Source organism: Pseudophryne corroboree, chromosome 9 (assembly GCF_028390025.1).
Source record: "Pseudophryne corroboree isolate aPseCor3 chromosome 9, aPseCor3.hap2, whole genome shotgun sequence".
NCBI lineage: Eukaryota > Metazoa > Chordata > Amphibia > Anura > Myobatrachidae > Pseudophryne > Pseudophryne corroboree.
The window spans coordinates 80,394,162-80,404,475 of record NC_086452.1 but is presented as its reverse complement, the minus strand read 5'-3'; the positions used below and the strand labels follow the sequence as shown (position 1 = coordinate 80,404,475).

Genomic DNA, 10,314 nt, shown 5'->3' with positions numbered 1-10,314 from the left:
TTGCGGAGCATGCACAGCACGAAAAAAACTCAAGTTACACTGCAGAAACAGGCAGACATTTGACTCTGCATCAACCCCAAAGTATGTTAGGCACCACCAAACTAACAGAGCTCTATGCAACTGCCAAGTTTTCTTCTTGGCAGTGTCGGCCTTGATAGCTCTTTCAAGTCACAGCTACCGCCATCTCTATGAGATCGTGTAGTGTAAGTAGACACATTTATATGCCTGATATATGTTTGATCTAATGGTGCGGCCTTTACACCAATGGGGTAAATGTATGGAGCAGTGATAAGACTGGAGAAGTGAGCCTGTGGAGAAGTTGCCCATGGCAACCAATCAGCATTGAAGTAACATTTATAATTTGCATACTATAAAATTATACAGAGCAGCTGATTGGTTGCCATGGGCAACTTCTCCACTGGCTCACTTCTCCACTTTTATCACTGCTTCATACATTTCCCCAAAATGTCTCAATTTATTTAGTTTTATAATTGTTTTTTAATCAATTTATCCATACCTTAAAGAATTGTTTTGTTTAATAAAGTTTTTCATGTTTTATTCTATGAACACTATCCTTCTTCATCTAGCTCCTACATCCAGACACCCAAACAATTTAAATTTGCCTTTATGTAAAAACAAGCCCCAGCCTGCGCAGGTTATACCATGCGGAAATATCTGGACTTTGTGATAAAACGTACAATAGGAAACACAAAAGGAAATTAAAATGAGAACAGTATAAAACACAGCATGGCTCAGACATAATGAAAAGGCCTCTGAGGCACAACACCTGACAGACAGGATGGGACTTTCAGAATAAATAGTACATCTCTCTTGCAGAAATAAATTGTCCTGTTATTGAGTAAGGAAACAGTGTCAGGATCAGGACATCAGGATTTATGTTCCTGGAGATATCTCCGAATTGAATTTCCTTGGTTACAAACCAACCAAATGAAAGGCCACTGCCTTCCCTGTCTTAGGAAATGAAGCTCCACTGATTAATAAAACTGATGCAGGTGCATATCTGGGGAGTATGGTCTGTTTCACAAGAGGCCAAGGATCTGTAAGGGAGAAGTAAACAGCACAAAGTTTTAGTCTGGCAGCATAGTGATGTGCAGAAAAACGTAGGATTGGTGCGTACCATCAATAGAATAATCTATGCTCCATATAATACACACATTATATTGTAAATACACACATAAATGTCTGTCTATTAATATACATAGGGAACATGTATAAAGAAGAGGATTACCGACTGTACAGTAGATAGTTATGTGGTCATATATAATGCTCTCTCTCTATGGGGGTCATTCCGAGTTGATCACTCGCTAGCAGTTTTTAGCAGCCGTGCAAACGCATTGTCGCCGCACACTGGGGAGTGTATTTTCACTTTGCAGAAGTGCGAACTCCTGTGCAGCAGAGCAAAGTGAAAAATAAGAGAATCACTCTGGTGCGCAAAGCAGCCTATACAGTACTTGCACTGAAAAGGGTGACTCCCACACCCCCAAGACAAGCAAAAAAACAGAGATTGTGCAATAGACTATAAGTGGCGCTAGGGTTTATCTTAATGTCTGTTACAATACAATATCAGTAACAATACTGCTTTTAATTACGTTCCTGTGGTAAATTCAACATCCAGCGTATAATCTCGTCTTTCAAATGTCACAAATCTTCCTAGGAATTTTCTGGGGTGCCAATGTCTCAGTCGTGGTGATCATAAAAAGACAGGAAGAGAACCGTCTCTAGTGTGTAGTGACACACTTTACCTTGATAAAGAACCCAGAAGGGTTTGAAACGCGTTGGTGGAGCGCAGGTGACCCCGCAGTGTTTCTTAGAGGAACCGAATACCGGATACCAGTGAACCGTTTCCCGGGAGGCCAGCTGGAATTATATTTACATCTGCTTGAGAACTTTTTCAGGTTCTCAAACTGTCCGGTAATTATTTCTTCTATTACCTGTTTGGGATATCATCTGTAGTTCAGTGTGCTCATATATTGGTTCCACATTGGGGGCCATATGTTCTTTTAATGTTATATGTGTTGTCCAGTCTGAATTTTAAAATAAAAAAAAGAACATATTACACTAGATACGGTTCTCTTCCTGTCTTTTTATGATCACTACGACTGAGACATTGTGTGCGTTGATTCTAACGATAGAGGGACGGCTTTTGACGTCACACACCCACCCAGCGAACGCCCAGCCACGCCTGCGTTTTTTCTGCCATGCCTTCGTTTTTCTAAGCACTCCCTGAAAACGGTCAGTTGACACCCAGAAACGCCCACTTCATGCCAATCTTCCTGCGTTCGGCCGTTCGACTGGAATGTTCGTTACACTCTGTGCAAACCCACGATGCTCATTGTACCCGTACGACGCGTCTGCGTCCCCCTATGTGCGTGTGGATATATATTTGATGGCCATCAAAACAGTTTCAGTATCTTTGAAACTGCTTAACCTTATAATGCAAACATATAATCAGCTGACTGCAACTTAGGGGCACATTTACTAAGCAGTGATAAGAGCGGAGAAGTGAGCCAGTGGAGAAGTTGCCCATGGCAACCAATCAGCACTGAAGTAACATCTATAATTTGCATACTATAAAATGATACAGAGCTGCTGATTGGTTGATGGGGAAATATCTCCACTGGCTCACTTCTCCGCTCTTATTACTGCTTAGTAAATGTACCCCTTAATGCTTAAAAGCATGAAGACATATGGGCCCTCATTCCGAGTTGTTCGCTCGCAAGCTGCTTTTAGCAGCATTGCACACGCTAAGCCGCCGCCTACTGGGAGTGAATCTTAGCTTAGCAAAATTGCGAACGAAAGATTCTCAAAATTGCGAATAGAAATTTCTTTGCAGTTTCTGAGTAGCTCGACACTTACTCTGCCACTGCGATCAGTTCAGTCAGTTTCGTTCCTGGTTTGACGTCACAAACACACCCAGCGTTCGCCCAGACACTCCCCAGTTTCTCCAGCCACTCCCGCGTTTTTCCCAGAAACGGCAGCGTTTTTTCACACACTCCCATAAAATGGCCAGTTTCCGCCCAGAAACACCCACTTCCTGTCAATCACACAACGATCACCAGAACGAAGAAAAAACCTCGTAATGCCGTGAGTAGAATACCAAACTTCTTAGCAAATTTACTTGGCGCAGTCGCAGTGCGAACATCGCTGCGATGCGAAGAAAAATAACGAGCGAACAACTCGGAATGAGGGCCATGGGCAAGAAGTTCAGTTGTTGCTATTCAAATCAAACACCAGAGCTGTAAAGAAATGTTATCTGGCACTGATTGTTGATGCCAGACTTGTGTTTTGTGTATTTCAGAAACTACTTACGGAATTTTCAACATAATAAATATAAATACATTTTGTACAATGGATAATATCATTCAATCTATAAAGTGAATCGAAACTAAGTTCAGTTGTTGGTGATTTATAAAGTGTAGAGTCTGGTCTCTACTCCCCCTTATAGGCCCTACACACTGGTCGATCTGACTGAAAGATATGAACGATCTCGTTCATTAATGAAGGAGATACCGTTCATATCTTTCAGTGTGGAGGCACCAGCGATGAACGATGCGCGGCCCCGCGCTCGTTCATCGCTGGTGCCCCGTCAGCTGTGCATGCAGGCCAATATGGACGATCTCGTACATATTTGCCTGCACTTCTATGGAGCCGGGTGACTGGGGGAGTGAAGGAACTTCACTCCCCCCGTCTCTGCCCCCCTGCAGTCACCCGTTGGCCGTATCCGCCATCGGGCAGCTCGGCGGCGGATCGTTAAATGTGTAGGGCCCATTAGTTTTTCTTCTGGTTCCTGCAATGTGTCGCTCACCAACTCTGACAAATGGCATCAATAACTCCACAACTCTGTGCTGCCTTTTTCATGTTCTGTATGCATAGCTTCCTTCACATCTGCGATTATATAAGCTGGCCGTACATTTAACCAGCTATGCTGCCCGGTCTAGAGGAGAGGAGAGAGAGACTCTGCCACTGGTCGTGTCCCGGCGCCTACACATTGAAGTTGACAAGCACCAGGACCCAAGCAGTGACTTGACTGCACATGCACAAACCCAGATTTATCAAAGCTTGGAGAGTAATAAAGTGGAGAGAGATAAAGTACCAGCCAATCATCTCCTAACTGCCATGTTACAGTCTGTGGGGCAGATGTATTAAGCATGGAGAAAGCATAGAGAAGTGATAAGTGCAAGGTGATAATGCACCAGCCAATCAGCTCTGATTGTAAATTGACAGTTATGAGCTGATTGGATGGTGCGTTATCACCTTGCACTTATCACCCCTTCATCACTTCTTTATGCCTTCTCCAGGCTTAATACATCTGCCCCTGTGTTTGAAAAATGACAGTTAGGAGATGATTGGATTGCTTGGTAGTTCATCTCTCTCCACTGTATCACTCTCCAAGCTTTGATACATCTCTCCCATAACATTTTATTACTGCACACAGTGGTGGCACCTGTCTCCTCTGCTTGCGGCATGGTGATCATCTCCTGCAGATTGGGACGGATCAGGAATGTCCTGCTGAAATCAGAAGGAATATGCTGCAAGGGATGCGTCCAGCACTAGCCCCACCCCCATCCCCGCCCCCTCCGCCCCCAGAAGGTTAGGGGACAGTAGAAATACTTACCCCGTCCGATGTCAGCATCTTCAGTGTCAGGAAGCATCCCGACCGCCATCAAATGTATTCCTGCTGCAACACATAACTTCTTTATGCCACCACACTACAAATGCATTCCCTTTCCCATCAATGCAGCCACACCCAAGTATTCCAGTACTAATCAGCATAATGCAGTATATACTGTATGGCAGACACTCACAGACACTATTGTATTGCCATTTGCCTGTGGATTCTGGGGCCAATATGCTGACATAGGGTTCTCACCTGCACTTACACTGCTGCCAGCACTTATCAGTAAAACTAGCATTAATTAATATTGAGACCTTTGCGATAAATTGTTCATTCGTTATTCCCGTTAAAAGATGTTTTTAATGCCTAAATGACATTGATAAGTCATCACAATGCTGCTACTTTGCTAGAATAATCTAAGCAGTTCTGACGTTATAAATGAATCAGTAATGCTCATAATTGTTATTAAACGATAGGAAAGTTCTATTGAACTCATCCCAGAAGCATGTGCCAATAGAAGATTCATTTAAGGAAAATGGGCACATTGGCTGAAACATGTATTTTAATGCTTCTAAAGTTCTCTTGGAAAGGTTCGGTGGTAAGTAAAGCAAGAAAATGTAAACAACAAAAAAAACAAAAAAAAACATAAAACATACCATTGTACGCTGCTGCCTCAACAGTGCAGCTCCGGGTTTAAGCCTAAGGGACCCTTTTTTATCATGGATTACATATTGAATGCAATCTGGTCGGGATCTTACCTCCCAGGATCGCATTGCTATATGTGATCCTATCACCTAAATGGGGGAGCAGTCGATATCCCGGCTGTTAGGATCCCAGCATACCGGCGCCGGGATCCCGACCGCCGGGATAACGACAACTATTCTCCCTCTTGGGGTGTCCGCGACACCCCTGGAGGGAGAATAAATAGCATGGCAGCCGTAGCGCGCCACCGTGCCCCCAGCATTGCGAGCGCAGCAAGCCTGCAAAGGGCTCTTTTGTACTCACCCCACCGCCGGCATTCCAGCTGTCGGGATCCTGGCAATGGTATGCTGAGCACCGAGATCCCGACAGCCAGTATATCGTAGTAGAACCACCTAAATGCACATTGCATAGTAGACCCACCTAAATGCACATGCAGGGACTTCCGGGGAGGGTTCTGGGGAAACCCTTTGCCCGGCCAGCATTACAGTGGCCCAATATTGGGAATGCATCACATTAGGGATATGGAGAGATCGGGCAGCATCGCATCCCCCATAGAATGTTGGGATGGCGGATGCAGCTGTGGGCGGCAATGAAGGGATCGCAGCAGGTACCTGTTTTTGGGGGCTAGCTGCAAATATCATGTCTCCCCCGAATGTAAGTAACTAGGGTAGGGCGAGTGGGGCACGTGCCCTGGGCGCCTTGGCAGGGCCAGGAGAGGGGGGTGCCGCCGCCAGCCAGGGCATCATGCCCCACTCGCCCCCGTCACGCCGAAATGTGAGGGGAGGAGAGTGCAGTGTCTCTCCCTCCCCTCACCGCCGCTGCCAGCACTAGCAGTGCTGCCAGCAGCGCTGCGTGTGTCCGGTCTCCGGCGGCGTTAGCCAATCAGAGCTTGCGGACGGGCTCCTGATTGGCTGCCGGTCCGCGAGCTCTGATTGGCTAGCGTACCGGCGCCACACAGCCGCCGGAGACCTGGAGCGGTGAGGGGAAGGAGAGGCGCTGCGCTGCGCTCTCCTCCCCTCACATATCAACACAAGCGGTGAGTGACCGGGGAGGGGGGGAGCACAGTGGGGCATGTAACTGGCACAGTGGGGCATGTATCTGGCACAGTGGGGCATGTATCTGGCACTGTGGGGCATGTAACTGGCACTGTGGGGCATGTATCTGGCACTGTGGGGGCAATATATCTGGCACTGTGGGGCATGTATCTGGCACTGTGGGGCATGTATCTGGCACTGTGGGGCATGTATCTGGCACTGTGGGGCATGTATCCGGCACTATGGGGCATTGTATCTGGCACTATGGGGCAATGTAACTGGCACTGTGGGCCATTTTCAGTGACCACACCCCTTCTGGTGCGTGGCCACACCCCTTCTGGTGCCTTTTTCCATCTTGCCCTGTGCTCCGAAAACCCTAGCTACGCCTCTGATTAAGGGGTCTATGTACTAAGCCTTGGAGAGAGATAAAGTGGATGGAGATAAAGTACCAGCCAATCAGCTCCTAACTGCCATGTTACAAGCTTGGTATGACAGCCAGGAACTGATTGGTTAATACTTTATCTCCGACCACTTTATTTCTTTCCACAGCTTAGTACATAGACCCCTTAACCTTCTAAGAATGGAGATGATGACCAGTGGAGAAGTTGCCCATAGCAACCAATCAGACTCTAGTTAGCATTTATCAAATGCATTCTATAAAATATAAGTAGAAGCTTTGTAAGCAATCTAGCTGTGTTGATCACAAATTAAATGGGTTGTTAAAAAAAGATAAAAAAACACACATTTGAATGTTGCTGTTCTATTATGAGAATGGAAGGCTGGCTTGTTCCTGTCCCAGAGCTGTGCGTGTGATCCTGGAATGGAAATGTCAGACAATGTATAGTGACAAGTGATGCGCACACCCGTTGTCTGACTCATCTCTGCTGGAGGTGAAGAGTCCGGGAATGGAGCAAGTGTAAGACAGAGGCTGCAGAATGACTGCGTGTATCTGTGTCTGCCTGGCGTTACCAGCACCCAGAGAAGCAGCCAGTTCACCCCAGGGTGCTCTGGCCACTTCATTAGTGTGATTTAAATGACAGTTCTCTTCCACACATATTGCCACCAGCTTGTACCTGTGGAGGAGCCTTATTCAGATTTGTGCACAGCTGCATTCAAATATATGCAAAATAGGCAGAATGTATGAGACAAGCCCACTAACATAGTACATTTGGGGCTATACCTTTACATACAAGGGGGCAAGACAGGCCATAAGTGCTCATGCTTTGCGTGTATGGAGCTGAACATGTCTATTGGCAGAGTTCTGCACATCTTTGCAACTGGACTGCCAGTATATGGACCTAATTCATAGTTGATCGCTGCAGCAAATTTGCAGTTGGGCAAAACCAGTGTAAAAATAAAGCAGCTAGTATTTACCTTGCACAAAAAAAAAAAAAAAACCCACCCAAATCTTAAGGGCCCTACACACATGCCAATATCACTGCACGATATGAACGATCTCGTTCATTAATGAACGAGATAACGTTCATATCGTGCAGTGTGGAGGCACCAGCGATGAACCATGCGCGGCCCCGCACTCGTTCATCGCTGGGGCCATGTCGGCTGTGCATGCAGGCCAATACGGACGAGATTGTCCATATTTGCCTGCAAGTCTACGGAGCCGGGTGATGGGGGGAGTGAAGAAACTTCACTCCCCCCGTTACTGCCCCCCCCCCCGTTACCGCCCCCCTTCCCGTCGCCGGGTCGCCCGTCGCCCGTATCGGCGGTCAGGCAGCTCGGCGGCACATCGCCGAATGTGTAGGGCCTATAACTCTCTCTGCAAATGTTATATCTGCTGCCCCCCCCCCCTCCCCTCCTCCCCTGCATTGCACATGGGGGTAATTCCAAGTTGATCGCAGCAGGATTTTTGATAGCAATTGGGCAAAACCATGTGCACTGCAGGGGGGGCCAGATATAACATTTGCAGAGAGAGTTAGATTTGGGCGGGTTATTTTATTTCTGTGCAGGGTAAATACTGGCTGCTTTATTTTTACACTGCAAATTAGAATGCAGATTGAACACACCCCACCCAAATCTAAAGGGGGGTACACACGGAGAGATCCGTGCTTAAAATCTAAGCAATCTTGCTAGATTGCTTAGATTTTAAGCACGGATCTGCCGTGTGTATGCCCTCCAGCGATAGCGATGCGCGGCCCCGCGCATCGCTATCGCCGATGCTAGATTGAGCTACATGCAGGCTCAATCTAGCGGGTCGCTCACTTCACCGTTGTGTGAAGTGAGCGGCCCCCCGTCGGCTTTCCCCCTCGCTCAGCACATCGCGCTGTGCTGAGCGGGGTGAGAGATGTGTGCTGAGCGGTCTGTGTTAAGATCGCTCAGCACACATCTCTCCCGTGAGTACCCCCCTTAACTCTCTCTGCAGATGTTATATCTGCCTCCCCTGCAGTGCACATGGTTTTGCCCAATTGCTAACAAAAATCCTGCTGCGATCAACTTGGAATTACCCCCATGGTTTGCCCAACTACTAACAAATTGGCTGCTGTGATCAACTCTGAATTACCCCTATGGACGGGAGGTATGACGCCTCTCATTGGGGGTAATTCAGAGTTGATCGTAGCAGCAAATTTGTTAGCAGTTGGGCAAAACCATGTGCACTGTGGGGGCGGGGGGGGGGCAGATATAACATTTGCAGAGAGAGTAAGATTTGGGTGGGTTATATTGTTTCTGTGCAGGGTAGAACGAGTTTTATGGTAAGAACTTACCTTTGTTAAAACTCTTTCTGCGAGGTACACTGGGCTCCACAAGGATTGGACAATGGGGTGTAGAGTAGGATCTTGATCCGAGGCACCAACAGGCTCAAAGCTTTGACTGTTCCCAGAATGCACAGCGCCGTCTCCTATAACACCCCGCCTCCCAGCACAGGAGCTCAGTTTTAAGTTAACCAGCCCAATACAGTAGCAGGAAAAGAGACGACAACAGTTAGTAGCCACATACACCACACTCTCACGACAGGAGAAGTGTCAGCGGCTAATGCCATACCAACCCAAAGAAGCTAAGTGCGTCAGGGTGGGCGCCTTGTGGAGCCCAGTGTACCTCGCAGAAAGAGTTTTAACAAAGGTAAGTTCTTACCATAAAACTCATTTTCTGCTGCGGGGTACACTGGGCTCCACAAGGATTGGACAATGGGGATGTCCTGAAGCAGTTCCTTATGGGAGGGGACGCACTGTAGCGGGCACAAGAACCAAGCGTCCAAAGGAAGCATCCTGGGAAGCGGCAGTATCGAAGGCATAGAACCTTATGAACGTGTTCCCGGAAGACCACGTAGCCGCCTTGCACAATTGTTCAAGGGTCGCACCACGTTGGGCCGCCCAAGAAGGTCCAACAGACCGAGTAGAATGGGCCTTAATGTGAACAGGAGCAGAGAGACCAGCCTTCACATAAGCATGTGCAATCACCATTCTAATCCATCTGGCCAGGGTCTGCTTGTGAGCAGGCCAGCCACGTTTGTGAAATCCAAACAGAACAAAGAGAGAATCAGATTTTCGTATAGAAGCAGTTCACTTCACATAGATACGGAGAGCCCGTACCACATCCAAAGACCGCTCTTTGGGAGACAAATCAGGAGAGACAAAGGCCGGAACCACAATCTCCTGATTAAGGTGAAATGAAGATACCACCTTAGGTAAATATCCGGGACGAGTCCTAAGAACCGCCCGATCACGGTGAAAAATCAGATATGGGGAACTACAAGACAAGGCACCCAGATCCGACACTCTTCTAGCAGAGGCAATAGCCAGCAAGAACACCACCTTAAGGGAAAGCCACTTAAGGTCAGCTGAACCAAGGGGTTCAAACGAAGGCTCCTGCAACACCTCCAAAACCACAGACAAGTCCCAAGGAGCCACAGGCGGGACATAGGGAGGTTGGATACGCAACACACCCTGAGTGAAAGTATGAACATCAGGCAAAGTCGCAATTTTTTTCTGA

The 10,314-nt window shown here is 47.4% G+C and overlaps 1 long non-coding RNA gene across 1 annotated transcript in view; it reads right to left on the bottom strand.

The window, feature by feature from the left end:
* Window positions 1-582: 582 nt before the first annotated feature.
* LOC134956706 (uncharacterized) overlaps window positions 583-10,314 on the bottom strand; it is a 170,111-nt gene continuing 160,379 nt past the window's right edge. Inside the window, exon 3 of the long non-coding RNA XR_010186111.1 lies at window positions 583-1,058. This is a non-coding gene — a long non-coding RNA (uncharacterized LOC134956706). The remainder of the gene's footprint in view (window positions 1,059-10,314) is intronic.